Below are 19,900 nucleotides of genomic sequence, written 5' to 3' on the forward strand. Positions count from 1 at the left end.
ACTCCAGGTGAGCAAAAAAGCAGCAGAATTAAGGAATTATGAAAAGGACGCGCGGTGCTAAGCCTGGGTTGATGGTTCCAGCAAAAATCCTGGGCAGCAGCGGCAGCGCAGCACCCTGGCAGCTGGACGCTGCGGTGCCCCGGTGCATCTGCCTTTCCTCTGGGCTCTGCCTGTGCCCACACCGCTGCGAAAGAGCCTGCTGCAAAAGAAGATTGCCACAGGGAATAAAAGAAAAACCTGAGGGATAAAAATGGATAGCTTCCAATTAAAATTACCATACTGTAATTTTGTTAGTTATCAGTGACAGAGTAAAGTACATGGCAGCTTAACTGACAAGAAAATGTCCTTTTGGGCATAATATAGCGTACAGATCTTTGACTTTTTAGCATGTAGTGTCCAGATGGTACTTTTTTGCTTCATGTTGTGATCAGGAGGCAGAAAGGCCATTTCAGAAACAGTGGCAGTGAAAGCCAGCATAGATCAGAGGCACACAAGACCGCCTGAATGTACGAGGATGTATCGTATCATTGCAGGTAATCCTCACATGAGGGTACGTACGGTAGGAAGGATATTTTCTAAAGCTATTTGCTGGAGACACTATCAAGTGCACTTAGAGCAGTGGTTTGTGTAGCTGATTGCAAACCTACTCTGCTGCTGCTGAATGCCCGTTAAGATGAGCAACATTTTATTTACAAGATGTAAAGAAAAACGATCGCTGAATAATAAAATGTTCCACTAAATTCCAGCATGCTATATTAACTTAGAAATGCTATTGTATATTAAAAAGTTATGCCCTCTTCATTTTCCCCCACAATCTTTACTTTAGAGATGTGCACAATGCGCTCCCCCCCCACCCCCCACCCTACAGGAAAGATAATCTTTCTTCTTCAGCACAGCACAAATCCTGCGGCTAACTCCCCTTGTGAACCTGAGTGGTATTGACATGGGGGTGTAGAGTCAGGCAAAAAACCAGGCATCTTCTGATGAAACACATAAACTACACACATTCAAGAACAAAACAAAAATCTTCTAAAAGCCTGTGTGTAAGATAAGACTGCCTTGGGGGCAGCTCGAACTTGCAGTCTTGGCCATTTACGCAGGATTTTACAGAGCCATCTATTACAGTATTCAACAAAAAGAAGTACTTCAAAAAGCTTCCTTTTTTTTTTTTTTTCAGTTGGAAGTACAATAATTTGTAAGTCAAAATTTGGAAGTGTTCCCAGTTTTTGGCAGTAAAATGATAATACTGGGCATATCATTTTAAAGTGGAATCTCATGGAAGTTAATTCAGACGACAAGGTCACTTTTAGACATTTTTTTCCCTTATGTTTTGGACTGAAAATAATTCCCAAATCCTATTATTTGAAGCAGGGGTACTTACCATAGCAATCCCTGCCTCCCCTGATACACATGCTACCTCTGAGATAGAGTGCCTTAAAAAAAAAACCACCCTCACAAGAATATATACTATGAGCTTCAGAATTTAAGCAAGGAAAAGAAAAAGTTGCATACCGAGCAATCATATCGTGTACCTTTGTACTGCTTGGGTTTAACGTGAACTTTCAAAAGTGTGAGTTTTCGTCCTTTGTATAAAAACAACCAGCTTAGAAGAAAAGGAGGGAAAGGATGCTGGGCTCTTGTAACAGCTAAAATGGAGGAGTAAAACTGATAAACTAAAATCAGTTTTGCCCCAATATTTCCTTGTTCCGTTTTACACCTCAAGCTTAGGGTGTGATGTCCTGAACCACTAAGTAGTACTATACAATTATAATTAAAACACAAACCCAACCAATCAAACCCACCAATGTGTTTGTAGAGAATGGGAGACTTATGTGAAATCCTGATTAAATTACTGCCACCAAAATAAAAAGGCATGTGGGGTTCAGAGAGATCAACTTATCTCTAGACAAGATTAAATCAGTTTACACAGAACTGAGATATCCTTGAGAGGTATCATAGGTATAAAATCATACATGTCATGGAAATATCTCTGAAGACCATTTTTTCCATGTTTTTTTGAATAATTTGGTTTGAAAGTGCAAATCTCCAATATCTGAGGAAAGCCTCAAAGTCCATTTACACCAAGTTTTTCCAAACACCCTTTCCCCTGTTTCTCTCACATTTTCTCTCACACATAAACCCCATTCACATTGTATAAGCCAAGCACTGTGATATACTATCAAAATGCAGGCTACATTTATCTAGAACAAAGTATAAACATTTCCTGTGTGTGTACTTAAGATTCATTTGCTTGCCAAATAGCTTTGTCTCCTTCCTTGGTTATTGTCAGAAGGAAGCGTTTTGATTCAAATGACTGAATTCCTCAAGCTCAGGTACTGCTGATAATAGGATTTATGACAAGCTAAAAAAGCAAAAAGTGATCAGAGACCCTTTTTAAAATACCATCACGCTTCTGGCTTAAAGTATGACTTACAGGCCAGATGTAAGGCTAAACACACGTGGGCATGTAGGAGATTGCATGGACCACTATGGTCTGATACCCCCGTCAAACTCCTGCCAATTTAAAAGCAAATTTGCAAACCCACGTGAGAGCATGGTTTGTAGAGGAATATTAAAGATTGAAGTATCACTGCTATCTTCAAATAAATGCACGGGGGTTTTTATGTGGAGGTCTATTCTCTTTTTTCTATAGCATCTGTTCTATTGAGTAAGAAAGCAAAACAAAACAAAGTAAGTGAGCAAGCAAAGAGCAACAAATGCTTTATTCTTTAAATTGCTCCCAGCATTGTGCCTCTCACTAACTAGCTCCTACTTGCAGCCTCTGCTCTGTTTACTGTTGTTTGCTTTCTTTTTGTGGAAGCACTTCGGTGCATGACAGATAGAACAAAAAGAGAAAAAGTGAATTCCAAACTGCGAGAATCCAGTGTAGAGCATATCTAATGGCCATCTGTATACATGCTTAAAGAAAGCGTAAAAGCACAAAACTAAGACACCTTCCTCAATCTTTCCCTCTCTCTGCCATGTGTCATTTACGCATATGAATCCAATGCATCTCAGAGATGATTATCTGGCAGTGTCCTACTAATCTGCTCATCAGTTACAGGACAGACAGGCACATTTTAAGCATATCAGTTCCTCTGTGAATCTGAGTCTAACTGAAGCCATGAGAGATAGAAGACAAATACATTAAGCCAGTGCAATCCTAAAAGATGATAAAAGCTTTAAGTGATCCAGGAGAGCCCCAGAGCCTAAAATAGTGAACTTTAAAACAGCCTATGTCAAAATAATGAAGTGACATGTCTCCATTACATATTTTCTTCTTTTAATATTTTTCCATATTAATACGCAACATTGAACACATTCAGTATATTTAACACAACAGTACAGATGGAAAGAATAACAACTGAAACTAATTCATTTTGATTTCTGCTTTACAAATAAGAGAAAGACTTGGTCTTCTCTGAAAGATTTATGAGGCTTCCCACCATAAAGGAGCCTGGATTACAGCTATGCTTACTTTATAAAATGAAATTCTGCCATTATAGGCAAGAGTTCATGGCTGTAATTATTTCAATGCACTTCCCAGTCAATGTGTCTTACACAGCTGAGCCAAACCCTCTCTTACATATGCAGGTCATTTCATAAGAAGTCTAAGAGCTTCAACAACTTTGTGTGACCTTGCATTGAATAACACTGGAAAATTGATTTGGCTCTAGTAATAAAAGACCGTCTGCATTATCTGCATTCTAATTATAATTAATATAACCAGGATAACTGCTGTATTATTTACGATTAGAGCTATGGTGAGCACAGTGTAATAATAATCTGCTACATAATTTTTTATTGATCTGATGGCTTTATTGCAGAAAAAACAAAATGCTACACTGCTGTACTACTAAAATTGCCTTTCTAGACATGTCTGTTTAGAGGAAGAATGTTCATTTAACATTTCTTTTATCTCATCAAATTCCCATAGATTTTAATATCAGAGAGAGTATGATGCTTGCTTGCATGCTTGCTTTTCCTTTTTTTTTTTTTTTTTTTTTTTTTCCTTGGCAAAAGGAAGACAAAATGGACTGATTAACACACCCATATTTTCCATTGTTAATTTCCTGGGAATCATTCATTCCTTGTAATTCTTTAGCAATTGCAACACAACTCATTGACAGAATTGGGCTGTACCCCAAGAATGTACAGCTCTCCATTTCAATAGAAAAGTTATCATACTATAAAAAAAACAAACAAAACCCATCAAAAAATAATTAAAAGTTAACAATATTAATAATATTGTTATAAAGGTTTGACTCCAAGCTTGAAAAAACTTGAAATAGCTCCCATTACTAAATCACACAATCATCGCACTAGCACAAGGTTCAAACAGAACACTTATTTTCTTTCCTAGGATAATCTGTGACTTCTCCATTTAGTGGTCCCTGCATTTTCTTACTCTTTCTAATTGCTTCATCTCCAGTAAGTCATAATATATAAATATATTATAAAGTTAATAATATTAATTTCATCTCATTGTACTAAGCCATCACTTAGGAGGCTAAACCACTGTTCAACGATCTCACATTTGAACACCTTTTCCTGAATTCTGTTGAAATGGAAATTAAGCTCTCTTAATTTGGCAAAATCAGCTGTAAACTGATGTGTTTTGCAAAAATTAAATATGTAGTGTGAAAGGTCAAGGCAGCATTTGTAGAAATGCAGTAAAAAAATCTGAAAATTAAAGGATTTTGCAATTCCAATATAAAATTCAAAAATTGTGGGGGAAAAAATAAGACAATGTTTTTCAAGAAAGCAATTACAAAGCTCCAATCTCTCTAATGCCAAAATAAAATTTCCTGAAAGGTTTGTTTTCATAATATGATACCGCCCTTATTTTGTGATCTTCCTTTGACTGCAAGTGCAATCAAAAGTGCAAAAAATAAGTTGTATAAATGAGCTCATTGTTAGACTTTAGAGTTAATATTTGTAAGTATGAATCTGGAGAGTTTATTTGTAGAACTTGTTTCCAGCTGCATCAAGACTATATCAGAAATTAATTATAATGTAAGATAGAACAAATACCATATATTTATAGGAAATTTATAGATATTCATGATTACATATTATGTTATTAATAATAGGTGTGCTGATGTTATCATCTCTGAAAGAAAAATAAATTCTCACTTTCTTATTCTTTCCCTGCATGTTTTCATCTCTGCAGTCTGTGCTTCTCGGTGGTGTTTTCATGTGTTTGTAACAGCTTCCACACTCCTCCTTTATAAAACTGATTGTGTTTAAGCCCTGCTGATTCCTACCCAATTATGTTATCTTAATATATTATTTTATTGTCATTTTTTTAGGAAGAAAAAACAATCAAACCAAATTATTGCAGCTGCGCAGGTATTTAGCTCTCATTTGTACTGCTCTCAAGAGTTATCAATTTAAATTCAGTGATTTGCCATTGAAACACAGGCTTGAAAAAACTTGAAATAGCTCCCATTACTAAATCACACAATCATCGCACTAGCACAAGGTTCAAACAGAACACTTATTTTCTTTCCTAGGATAATCTGTGACTTCTCCATTTAGTGGTCCCTGCATTTTCTTACTCTTTCTAATTGCTTCATCTCCAGTAAGTCATAAGAACCCATGTTTCCCTCCCACAGTATGATATACAGAACCAGTGTCTTCCTTTCCATCATGAGCATTAGATGTGATGTTCAGAAGGCTTCCTTCTAGAGCAAGCACATCGAAGAGTGAGCAGCTAATCATCCTGCCATTTTCATGTGTGGATGTGGCTGTCATCTCTGGATACAAACCATTCACATGTGAAAAAATGAAAACTAAAAATACTATTGGAACTTGTTATTATTTCAAAAAATAAATTTGGGATTGAGACCCATGCTAAGTGTTGGTCTATATGTCTGTATGAAGGCTGGAGATATGTACCTCACCAGAATATTCTACCTGAAAACAATTGAAGGAAATACATCGGTGATCTATAGATTGCTTTGGTTTTCTGCATAAAGATTTCCTGTAGAGTAACACCCTGTTTTATTTTATTCTCCTTAGAAGACAAACATGCCAGTGCACTTACACTCCTGTGAGAGGGACAAAGAAGTCCAGAAGTACTAGGAAAATCCTTTGTTCCCTGATCTTATTGCAGTCTCAACTGTAAAATGGCAAAATTATGACACATACAAATGGGATGCTGGGAATGAAAGAGGTCATGTCTAGAGACTCGAGTTAGTCTGCCATTTTGGCTAAATTCCATTTCCACTGGTGCCAATTTAGATTTTCCTTGACCAGGCTTTGGCTAGATCTGCTCAGGGATGTCCATTTAGGCTGAGCACTGATTTCAGTGAATTTGGATAGATGCAAGAATGGATGGATCTTGGCACTTGGGATTACCTGCCACAGTATCTGCTTTTATTATATTCAAACCTACCTTCAGCAACAACTTGGGGGATTGAATGAATGCTTCCTTTCCTGAGAACATTTGGGTTTTTCTTTGCTTGAAACAGCTTTGTGAAGAAGGCAAGCAGAGTATCTACGCATATTTTTCTTATAACCAAACAAAACTGTCTTATGTCTTCAGAATGGAAAGATGCCAAAATTCCTTCTTTCTTCATACAATGTTCAGCTGATTGCTGTGGGATTTGTTTTCGAATGTCCTAAAGATATTTTTTTTTGTTATTACGTAATACCAAAAAAGGAATTATTGAATTATTTATTTTTATTATGTGTGGTCATGGCCTATTATAAATAGAGGCTGGGCTTTTCATGACACCTCAATTATTTCTATGTGCATTGGATCCATTAATAAGAAATAACAGTTCTGTAAACTCATCCTGGCTCTGAAAGTCAAGCTGGGTTCTTTCTATATCACTCATCACTGAGTATGGTGTTTCTGAGGACCAAATTAGGTCTTTTTTTAATGGCAGCTGTTGAAGGCATTCAATGCCCTCAGTAGGTTTGTACTGATATAGAACTGCTTGGAATTTATTAAACTGTTCTGAGGAAGATACATACGAGTAAAATCCAATTGACTCTTTCTTAGCCATATTGAATTCTGCTGTACCATCAAAAATGAGGAAGCAAACTTTTTTCCCAGCAAAGCCTACAGATTCAGTTGTGAATGCAGACAATATGCAGATTATTGACCAGATAGATATTGTTAAAGCTGTTCTTCTGAGCAGAGCTATATATTAAATCTGTGAGCACCTTGCAAAGTGCATATTATCCTTAAATGAAGAACAAATGCATTATTTTGGTTACAGTAGCCCCAGTTAAAGCTTCTCAACAGAATTTTCTTATATTTCTGCCCATTTCTTATGCATTACCTTTAAGGTTACAGCTTTCCATAGATACAGATAAAATTTGTGATATGATAAAATATAATTTGGAAATTTTGGAATCATGGGAGGAATTCAATAAATTGAAAGGTTATCAACAGTACAAATGTCTAGCTGTATTTTAAAGAAAGCTTCAAAAAATTCAATTGACAACTTAACTGAAACCGATTAAACTCTTAATGGTTTAGTCCACAGTAAATAGCAATGATTTTTGCTCGACTGCAGAGAAAGTATTGGGAAAGAGAGGAATAGATACTGAAAAAATATATTGCATAAGAAACTTCAGTAAGCATGTCTGTTAATGCTACATTTTCAAACTGTTACCTCAGAAAACCCCGGCCTTTTAGTTCATGTTTATTTAACCACAGGCAATTCATTCTGAAAACAGGGCTTCAAATTTTGCTAAGGCCTTATGAAATATGAGTCTCATTACTCCCCATTCTTTCAGGTCATGCAGATAGACAAAAGGATGCTACTGTCAGGATATAACAGGGATATATTCCATGTGTTACAAGAGAGAGATATGGCAAAATCCTTCAAAATATGTGTTGTTATTAAAAAAAGTTTAGGGTACAGCCCCAAGCTCCTAAGCCCTCCCACCTCAGTTTTTATCCAAAATCTCTGCTTCATTGGATGTTACTGTTCAGAATATTCCCTTCCACTACAGAAAAGACAGTTCTGTATTTTCCTACACAAATATAAAAGGCTGCAAAATTAAAAATTGCTGTGATGTCTCCTTTTAAAGGTAGCTTATGGAAAAAATGTTTCTGGACAAACAGCAGCAGCAGCAAGGTAAGAACACCTGTCTCCTTTGGCTCCTTCACTTAGTTGACGGCTGAACTTCAAAGCCTACTTTTGGACTATTTAAAATGCTAATATGATTAATAACAGGGAATTACTTTTTTACACCAAACTACACAAGAAAATTAAATTAAAAAAACCCTATGCTAATGCACTGTAAAGGTTGCAGTTACAAATCACAGATCTGTTCATGGATATTTCATGAGCAGAAAAAAGGCTAAATTTGTCAGATAAATTATTCATTGCGAATTATTTGCTCAGCTCTATACTTTGCATGTGTACTGTATTTATAAATTTAACAGGGATTCTGGTGGTACCTCAGAAAGGAGTACAGTGCAGATTCTGCATATACTACTGCAATTTCCAATTTGTCTCACTGTATGTGTTCTGCGGGTGAAATTCCACCCTCCTACACAATAGCTGGTTACCGAGGCTTTCCACGCTGTTATGAAACCCACCCCCCCTTCTCCTCCCAAAAGCAGGCTGGACTAGAGCCACGGCTGCTTTCTCTCCCCTAAGGTGGGTGTGAAAGCCACTCGATCTGGGCAAGGAAAGGCGTACTGGTGCGTCTGTAAAAAGGCATGAAGCTAAACTTCTTGCTGGGGCTCCTTTGTGGCTCTGGAAGGCAGCTGCACTAGGCAGCTACGTGAGACGGCCAGAGTGGGATGGAGGTGTGCAGCCTGGCTGCTCTCCTCACCCCACAGCCTCCCCAAAAGGTGTGTGAACACCTTGCCTGGCAGCAAAGCACACACCAGCTACTGCTTATTTTAGCTCAGGCCAACCTTGGTCTTCAGTATATTTAATGAAAAAAAGACACTGTGTTAAGTCCATCTGATTCTGATGAAGCAAAATAAAGGATTTGATGTGAAGATGGCAGAGAGCACCTGAAAACCATCACATCACAACACAGTGCTTTCTCCAGCGAATGACTCAAGAGCAGGGAGGAAAATCTCTCTGGACAAAACATGAGCATTAAATGGCAAAACAAACAAACAGCTTCTGTCACACACCAGGTTAAACGTCTTAAAAGAAAACAAGTGAGACAGTACTGGTATTGCTTTAAAGGTGAAAATTAAAATATGCTCTAATACGTAGTGGTACACAATTGGCAAGAGCAGAATCTTTAACAAAGGGCAGGCAGCGCTTTTAGGGCTAGCTAAACATTTTTTGCTCTAGCAGGGACGCAGAACCAAAGCGGGGAGATGATTTGGCAGTATATTGACTGCATGCTTTTATCCTTTTGGCTGCTTAAGTTCTAGCAGAAGTTACTTGAACAGGACTACAGTTTAATACACTGAGGCTTACACAGAAGGTATTATTTTCTCTTTGACAGGGTCCAGTGCTATTTTTACCCTGTTTGATAGAGAGCTGCTGTTAGGCCTCGGGGAAGGAATAGCGATTCTTTAAGTAGGGCTCGCCTAGCAGCAGCTTCCTCCCTCCTGCTACTTCAGCCACCTTCTGTGATATAGGAAATGCCTGGCGCTCCTTTTCCTTTAAAAATACACATCGTTAACTGCCTCATCGGTAATCCACCTAACAAACCTTGGCTTGTTTGTGCGGGACGCCTAACTGACACCAGCCGTTCTGTTTGTTAGTCCCTTCCTCCCCACTCCAGCGCCCAGCCTCCCTGCCTCCTCAATCACATGTGTTGTTTCTCATTTAAATGAACAGTTGGATTCTTTTATTTCTTACAAGTGCTGGATTCGCCTTATCGCCCTCATTCCTTTGGGGGTTGCCAATTGGTTTTATCCACGGATGTATCATTTCTCATGCTTCCCTTTTTTCTTACAAAGAGAAAGAACCACTTCGTCAACAAGCCTCTCTGGAGTGGAAGATTAAAAACCTAGACATCACCTACCTTGCAGCGCTACTCCCAACTGGGTTGTGTAAAACTCAATTAAACTTGTCCCCATTGAATACTGCATTACAGTACATTAAACAGAAAATTCTTCAAGCGTGATGACAAAGCTTGAAACCTTGCCTCAAAGCTGTTCCTTGTAGCTTTCTTTAACATTTCAGTCTTTATGGTGTAAGTCTCCCGTTGACACAACTTTAGTCCAGCTATGAAAAATCACAGAGCCCCACAGGGATTAAAAGAGAAAGAGGAGGAGGGGAAAAAAAAAAAGAAAAAAAAAAAAAAAGAAAACCTTGTCAAAGCTGGTCTTGGCACTTCCGTTAGTGCATCTATCGAAACTATAGAGCCTGAGAAGTATTAGAGAGACCTATGAACAATTTGACAATTTGGAATAACACTATGTTCACTGTGATCAGTTCCCTTTATTAATTTTCTTTTCTCCAAGAGAAACAGGTATTCACAGTCTCCCCTAATTAAAAGATGTACTTAATGCCTTAAGACTGGAACAAAATATGAATTAAGCAAGGGTACGAGTCTGGAAAAAAGAACAACAACAACAAAGATGTCAAGCCAAGAATTACAACTCCCAAATCTCCAAATGTCAGTGTTTTCTGAGGAAGTATGAATTAAGATCCAAATACAGAGCTCTACCTCACTGTGATGTAAATGAAATACCAAAAACTTGCTGCTCCTATTTCAAGTATTTCTTCCCTTTATGAAACAATGATGACAAGTTTACCTCAAATTTGTTTCTACCTGAGTTCACATTACCTCTCCCAACTAATGACTGGCCTCTCCCAACTAATAACTGGAAAGATTTCAAATTCTAAGCAACTCAGAGTCAGTTGTGCATGGAATAAATAAGTATTTTATATTAAAATCTCCCAAAGGAAGAGTTACATGTACTGAAAAAGGAAAAAAAGAGAGCATCAAATTCATTCAGAAAATTTCCCACTATTCTTATGTAAACCTAATGAGATATAGCTGTGTTAATGTCAGCACCTCCAACTCCAAGTATCTCCAAAAGTTGGCAAAAGCCTGGCTGACTGAGTAGTTACATTTCAAAAATCCATCAGTATACTTCCAAATAATTTTTTATTCTCCTGACTCTTTATAGTGATAGACGTAGAGAGAGACGCTGAGAATCCAAATCTTTCCTAAATAATAAGGCTTGAAATGGCTGCTCCTCACCTCTTGCCTTAAAAGCATGCATACTGTTACTGCACGTGTTACAAAGCATTGTAAGCACACTTCCACTCAAGAAAAATTGTCCTGCCACAAATGCCATAAATCATGCATTGACTATTTGGACTGCTCAGACATGAAGAGTACCATATAATTCTTTCTCTTTCTTTTGTATGTTATTTTATATGAAATCTTCTGAGTAGATAACATAAAAAGATTTTAAAGATGCCATATGATATGCACACTATTGCTCTGCTTATTATTATTATATTAGTCCAACTATCTGTAGTTAAGTGCTAGTTTATCACATATGGACTCATATATAAGCTCTGAAAAAGAGAAAGAATGAAGCATCCCATTTTCAAAAGGGAACAAAGGCAAATGTAATTAAGCAAGCCACATATTATCGAAATGTTGGGACTCAATTACTTCTGGCAGTTCCTTTTCATCTCCTGAACTCTACGTAAAGTCCTGCATGGCTTCTCTCTGGTGTTTTAATTTGCTGAAGAGCCCTGCTGGTAATGTAATATTTAGGATCTACGATGAAGGGATGACAGGGGACTTGTAAGTCTTTGCTGATGACTTACTGTGTCTAGTGACAATTTTTTTCCCTATCTCTGGAGGGCAGAGTTCAGTATCTTTAGGTACTTAGAATCATGGTATGTTAATGTGCTAGAAAGGACTGCTTAGAGACTTGGTTCATCCTTTTTTGGACATCTCCTCTATGCATCTGAATTTCTGCAGAGGAGGAAAATGAGGAGAGAAATGAGAACAATGAATGAGAAAAATTACAGGATTGTTCTTTAGTATACTACATCAGTTTAGTACCAGTAGATGCCAATGAAGGTAACTGGCTGTGATTTAAAAAAAAAAAAAAAAAAAAAAAAGACAATGCATCAACCAAATTTTATACACCAAAAATGTTTTAAATATCCCAAAACTTTAACAGCTCTTCCCTGTGTTAAGGATATAGTCTAACTGGTTCAGTGCTATGGAAAAAGTATTTTCCATAGAAACAATAGTTATGTCAGCATAAAGCAAACCAATACAGTAACCCTACAAGAATACTGAGTTTAAAACTCTAAGTGGTCTCTAACAATATCTAAGAAAACTAAGATTGTTTCCTAAGTAAAATGGAATTGTTTTTCCTCAGAGTAGAGTTTTTTCTTCTTTTTGTATTCTCCATTTATGGTATTAATCCACAAATCTCTTCAGTATAACAAATATTAACCCATTTTAGTCAGAGGTGCCATGTGAAAATAAATTGGAAAAGGAACAGCACACATTTTTTTTATTGTGCTCAGCTGGACATATGTGCCTGCTAGCTAATTTTGGGGGGCTACAGCTAATGAATTCATTGCAGTATGAATCACAGGCAACCTTTAACCAGGATCTGACAAGTTGTTACTTCATAAAAGTGACACAGTTTGATAAATTAGGCGTTCGATTCGTTGCATACAGCTAAAATCTGATCACTACTTCCAAAACACAGATTCAGATTTATTGATAAAAACTGCAGGCTGTTCCTTTTTCTCCAGTAGCCAATGTTATTAGAAGTAGTGGCTGGAGCCTGCCAATTGCAAATGCAAACTGACCCAGCTTTGCTCCAGAAAGAAAGAAGGCGAAGAAACTAAGTAAAAACAAAGAACATTGCTGGACATTAATGGCAGATTGTGAGGCTAACGTGCTCAAAGGAAACCTCAGCTCATCAGCTCCTTTGTAACACCAACGTCCAAGAGACGACACAAGGGATGCCATACAGCCACAGAAGACTGACACGCCAAAAAAGCAGCCCTGAACTTAAGAATTTCCTCCAGTAACTTCAGCTTAAGGAGCAAGTCTTAGATCTCCCGTTTACCGGTTTAGCAGCTGAAAAGAATCCCATTTCAAGAAAACGCTTTTGTTAAGGAAAGTACTTCTCAATGGGTGCCTTTGGAGACTTCTCTGACTCAGGAACTGAATTCTTTCTGTACTATTAGACCTTTGAGTATGCAACTACTCACACGTTTAGACTTTGCAATAATTAGCAACACACAACAAAAATCCAAGTGCTAACACTAGGTTCATGCTTCGCTTCACTGAATATGTACATATGTTCCTAAAGAGAAGAAGGTCATATATCAGCTCATCGCTTTTTTTGAATCTTCTAGCTGAATATATTAAAGGGTTTTTTTAGGTGTAATTGATCTGACATTAATTTTCTCTGCTTAACGTAACGTCACTATGGAACATTTTTATAAAGGAGAGGAATGTTGTTTTGGAAAGAACAATTTTTATGGTGCTGTGGATTGTTTTTTAAATGTGTAAAAAAAAATTCAAGTTGCTCAATCTCCAAAGTTAATCCATTTGTTATGTTATGTCCTAGATTATAAAATTAAGATCAAACCAAGGAAACAGAATGCAGAATGTTGTTCCTTTAACACAAAATTTTGTACCGCAAAATGGAGAGAAAATAAATAACAAATTGTAGGAAGTGTATCAGAAAGACAGAGGAGTGCCACACTTACATAAAGCTGATGATCGCATTGTGGCAAGCCAGAAAATTGTTATGTTTCACACGTTATGGTGCAGTGGATGTAATTGAGAAATGGCTAGTGTGTACAAACCCAGCATTCTCTCCTTGACTCACTGCAAAGCTTATGACATTTAGGGATTTACATAGAAAGTACATGGAAAGAGAAAGAACTGTATTTAAACAGTTGATCTCAGCAGATCTTCTAAGAGAGCAGATCTTCTAAGGGCCAAAAGTGGTTTCCATGAAAGCAAGAAAACCTGTTCATTCTTTAAAGCATTATTAACATTTCATTTTTCTCCCTAACCTAGCTAGTTAAACCCAAATAAAATACATAATACTTTACATCACAAAGCTTTCTTAGTAAATTGCTCCTGGACCACTGGTCCACGAAAGACTCTCAGGATGGGTTTCTGAACATATAGCCAACACTCATTTAGCCCTAATTAATTTCTACTTCTGGAGGGAATGGAAGATAAAAGTCTTGAAGTCATACTTCAGGCTATACTTTCCACCAAAGTAAGCCACTGAAAAATATCATTGTTTGTGATTTTATACTTCATTTGCTCTAACGATAAATATAATTTAATTGAACCTTAATCATAAAACTGGCTTAGCCTTAGCAATCTGTCAGTCTTATTTTAAATTTTCATTTAATTGTAAGTTGAAAATGCATTTAAACCTCACATAATTTAAACCCATTAAAATGCACGTGCAGCAACCATAAAAGCAAGCCTGTTCACATTTAAAAGAACAGTTTATTAACAGAAGATGCATAGTGATCACTTGATGCCACCCCTCTCATTTCCTAGCGTAAAACAGTTTCTTTTCATCTTGTACTTTAAGTTCAATCGCCCATCTTATAATATCAGCTAACATTCTGGCTGGCCAAAGACACTGTTGTCTCCCCTATGTCTCAGATGTTTCCATTCCTACATATCTGAACATCTGGTTCAGCTAGCAGATCAACCACAGTATTTCATTGTAGTTTCTGAGTTGAAGGTCAGGGTGTATCAGTCAATTACCAATAACCCACCAATCCTTGGTTTTCTCAAAAATGTCTTTCATTTGTTCAGATCTTTAATAATTTGTGCACTGCCCTTACTGTGCAATATGCTTCTACCACATTATTTTTATATATTCAATTGTAAAAGCAATTTTTCAATTTACGTGTTTCTACATCACCACTATTAGAAACAAGAATTCTCCATTCACCAAAATAATGTTAGCGAGCCTAGTATGTATTATCTGACTGCACACTTCTATATTTTAAATAAGAAGGTACAATGGTTACTAAATCCATCTGATCAAGTCTGAAAACAACTCTCTTCTAGTGTTTCTAATAAATCGAACTTTTCAATGTTCTTTTTACATCAGTTTGCACTCCCTAAAATGTGTATTTTTCCTTGTGTCATCTTCTACTTTCACCAGTTTATTGCAAAACTAACATTCTTCTGTAATTTTTAAAGCTAATGCTAGCACCTTTCTCGAGCCTTAACAATGTTAGCTAGGACTTATTCTTTCTACCTTCTAAAATCTCTTCCAAATAATAGTTCCTCCCAATGATTATTAACCTGTGATAGTGTAATTGTTCAGAGTAGCTGGAGTTACCTATGCAGAAGTATATACTGCATCTGTAGGAAGGAATTTCAGAACCTTCTGTGTCTTGAGTGAAACACTGAGCCTCAAGTTATTTTATACATATATATATGTGTGTGCATGTATGCATGTGTATATGCCTGTATACTATGATATTATCATAGGAAATATCTTACAGGCAATTTCTGTTCCAGCAACAAACCTTGGTTCTGCCTACTACTGACTGATTTAGTCATGTGCATCACCTGTGCATCACATCATAACTCAGTTACAGAACTTTTCTACTAAATCTGCCTACACATCACAACTAGCTTCAAATATCACAACTTGTGCACACTCCAGCATAGATTTGTTTGTCAGCATCCCATTGCCCCACATGCCCTGATGGTACAAAATTGAAATACGAAAGAAAAAATCAAATAGGAAAACAGCTTTTTAACATTTTTTTTCTTCTTTGTGTAACACCACAAGAAATGACATTTTTAGAAAACTGCTAAGTTCTCTCTGTGTCTGCAGTAACAGGGGTTCATTCCTTAGATATTAAACACATATTAAAGCAGGTTGCAACTTCTTCACACTTCAGCCTTCTTCAGAGAAGACTCAAACAGTGGGAAGGCTGACAGATGCCTCAGCACTGGTGAGGAGAAGGGCAGCTGCAGGCAGTGGGAGCATCCTGCTTTGTGTGCAAGGGGGATCACAATGAGGGACTCATGTATTTTGTGTCATGCTGGAGGCTCTTCCCTAACCTCCGCTCTCCCTCCTCCCCATTTCACTATACACACTTCAAAACCTGCCCTAAATAACAGGGTGCAATTACCATTGCATTAGGAAAAATGAATGCAGTCCACCGTGCTGGCCTTAGCGCCATGGTGCCCCGCTGTGAAGTCCTGCTCCTCGTAGCCTCTGCCTACAGTAGGGAACAGTGCTGGAATGCCATGGGAGAAGGAGAGAAATGCTGACATTGATCTTTGGATCAGAGAGTACACAGATTGATCCCTAGGATCAATAGAGAGGTCAGGGTTCAGTCACACATGATCTCTGGCTACAGCTCTTAAGTAATTTCTGAAGACAATGGAGGGAGATGTATGTATGCCCGTGACCGAGGGTTACACCTTGATCCCAATTCCTGTTTAAGGAAACCTACCCACCAGAAGAGCTTTTTCAATTGCTTTCAGCTCTGAATCCATTTTCCTGAGCATAAACCAAATCTCAGTGTCCTTGATATTTCAACAGAAGCTATCAATTTCTTTTAACATATACATTGTTCTTATATTTCTGTAATGTCACGAAGTCTCTTTAAGCTCCAAAATTAACAATGAGAACAAAAATGAGCACAGATTGCTTTTAAAAGTAACAGAGATTCTAAGTATCATCAATAAAGAAATTAGACAGGATCCAAAACATGGCTATAGAATTTGAGGAGCTGTGCCACTGCCTATGTAAGCAAGCACAGCAGTCACCTGCTGGAGTCTCCAGAGTAACAAGAATAGGAGCTTAGGGACCTAATAATAAATTACTGGCTTGCAGGTCAGTTAAGTGGCCGAGGGACATCCGTTGCACCATAGTAGCAGCCTTGCCCATAAGCAGCTAGAGACAAAGCACATGCAACCTGATTTTAACATTGTGTTCCAGGCAGTCCAGCTCTACAGGCCACTTGGACATCATGGCTACCCATCACATGGGTTTTCCTGGGAGCTTGGAACCTTGAACATTATGAAAGAATTATTACCTGAATTATTGCCATCAGGCTTAATCCATTTAGAGTAAGGGGCACTGAAACCTCTCACCTCGCTGTCAATTATGCACAGAACCACCTTGAATGGGGGAAGAAGGTATTTCTACATTTTTTTTTTGCTTTTGCTTTCATATGGCACGCCATTAGTTTGTCTTGCATCACAAATACACTGTAGGAATATTTGACAGGAGTCACTATAAAACAGGCTGCAGATGAACCCAGCCCTGTTTCCTCACATACAGATGTTTTATACTCAGCACCAATGGAGCTGCCTGAAAAGAATGACCAAGGTTTGATTTTAGGCTTCTAGGTCATGGTTTCACCTTGACAACAGCTCTTTCATTTGAAGCAGTAACATTTGCCAGGATCCCTAAGGTGTTTTCATTTTTGTCAAGAAGTGTAGGGGAAAAAAAAAAACCAACCCACAACCCACAGTATGAAAAAATGATAAATCTTAATTCACAAGCTGCAGGACTATCTCTGTGTCTCCAGCGCAAAACTTCAAATCCAGTCCAGGACCTGGATGTGTATTAGAAGGCTGCAGATTTAAACCTTGTCCACCATGATCAAACTGGATTTATGGAGCATCATAACTCTCCAGACACCATCCAGCAGCTTATTAATTTAATAGACTCCTGTCCATTCCATGATGTTCCTGCCCTGACAGTCTCTCAAGATAAGGTGAAAGCCTTTTGACAGGAGAGAGTGCATATATATTTTCTTCTGTTTTCTTGTGGATGGGGTTGTTGACAACTTGAAATGTGTGGCTCAGCAAATTTGGGGACTTTTTTCCTTCCCTCTTGCTTTGCAGGGAAGATGACAGAGGTAACACTACCACGAACCACTGGGGTCACCAGGTTTACTGCAGTCCTCAATATTTGTTTAGCATAATGGATGGGGAAAATTAATTTAATTAAAAATAAAATAAAACATATTATAGCATCTACATCATATAATGGCATATAATGGCAACATTTTTCTTAAAATGATTTCTAAAAGACTGAGCTTACTGCAACTGACTTAGAAAAAAGAGGGACAAATACATATATTGGAAAAAAATAACCTCTTCATGTTTGCGTTTATTCTTGCCAGCAGTCTGAATGGTTGAAGAAATGGGACTTCACATGGTCACAGTGTGAAGTACAGACTGGGTTTCTTTTCCACCCTGAACATGTTCTCATAGGTGAGTGTTAGACTCAATCTACAGCTTTTTATAGCTTCAGTCAAAAATATATAATTCTGTGCACATCATGTCAGTATTCTGCCTATGTCCTTGCCTCATATGAAAAAGAATTTCAGTTTCGAACTATGAAATAAACGACATAATAAGTGACAAGAAGAACACAAGAAAAAACCCAAACCTAATGTACACATATGAGAACAACCTAAAAAAAAATCACTTGGCTGCTATGTAAATGACATGCAGTGAAAATGAACAAAAGCATTTTCATATTGAAAGTGGAAATACAGCTTTACCCCTGCATTTCTGGTCATCTTCCCTTTATTATCTACACGCTTAGAATTTAGACGACATGTATAATTCACTGTATGCTATTATATGCATTTTATACTAATTCCATAAAGATGCATAAAATAACATTTTTCAATTAAGACCATAGACACGGCCTTGACCTTTAAACTCCCTAAAGCAGATAATCCCCCATTTGGACCTATTTGCATAGGTAAAAAATAAATATAAGGGAAAAGCAGAATCCTGCAATGTGAGCTCTTTGAAGCTGAATTGTGTCTGAATTAAGTCCATAACACTGTCTGCCATCAGCAAACAATAAATATCAGTAGTCATGGGGACAAAATATTTTCTCCTGTGGCTAGCAAGGAAAGTAGCAGGACTGATTCGCAATAGTTTTGTTTGCAAGGGTCATTAGGCATCCTGCCTTCTCAACACCCCTGCAAAACCAAATGTGAATCATGCCCTCTACTTGCCTACCAATCATGTCTTTATGTCTGTATCCATGACACTTTCTTCTAACGACTGCAAAGGTGTATCACCCTTGCAGAGGTGTTATTTTATGTAAAGCATTATACACATAATCATACTTTTCTTGAGAAATATTTTGCAATTTTTCAGTGTTATGGAAAAAAGAAATGTAAAAGAAGCTCTTCCATGGACCTTTGATACTAGGATAAGCGTTGTGTGCATTTTGTTAAAAACTCAGATTTGTAATCAGTGCCAGTAGCACCACCAAAGGCTTCAGCACATTGTTTAGCTAATGGAGGCATCCAGTGGGACAGCAGATACTGCAATTTTCTGACTGTCCATGTGTAACAGGCTAAGTAAATTCACCCAATTTGCTTTTAATTGTATGTGAAAGAAGCCCCTTGCAATCTAAGATATATGCCCTAGGTTAATCTTTGGCCTATTAATCAACTTTTCCTCTGATCCAAACCAAAATATACTTGTACTGTAATGCAGCAGTGTTTAAACTCCTTACGATGTTTGACCTGTGCCTCATTAGGGTTTCTATATCTGTGGCTCAATATACCATTACATTGCCTGAAGTTACAGGAAAAAAACAGTATTTGCTAGCTGAAAACTCATTTGCTGGGGAAAACATGGTATCAAGGATCTCACAGAATAATTAAGAAAAGTAATCCTCAAGAAAAATTTAAGAGCCCTTCCGTTGTGACAACTGACTTTTCCTATATGTTAAAAAATATTGTTTTCTTTAAATTAGCAAAATTAATTAAAAATTGCCTTTAATTCTTATTAGTAATTTCATGTAAGCCTTTTGCAGCATTTGTATCTTCAATGCCTGGCATCAGCTAAATAACGCATCCCAGCACCAATGAAATAAGCAAACAGTTATGTATTTCCTGACTTAAAATAAGCCACCCACCGGGCCATGCAGCCAGGGGAAGCCCTGGCAGAGCTGAGCGCAGCCCTC

At 37.5% G+C, this 19,900-nt stretch overlaps 1 protein-coding gene across 3 annotated transcripts in view; it reads right to left on the minus strand.

Annotated features, from left to right (window-relative positions):
• ZFPM2 (zinc finger protein, FOG family member 2) overlaps positions 1-19,900 on the minus strand; it is a 321,981-nt gene that overhangs the window by 90,050 nt on the left and 212,031 nt on the right. The gene's annotated exons all lie outside the window — the stretch shown is intronic.

The sequence above is a fragment of the Falco peregrinus genome, chromosome 3, assembly GCF_023634155.1.
Source record: "Falco peregrinus isolate bFalPer1 chromosome 3, bFalPer1.pri, whole genome shotgun sequence".
Lineage (NCBI taxonomy): Eukaryota > Metazoa > Chordata > Aves > Falconiformes > Falconidae > Falco > Falco peregrinus.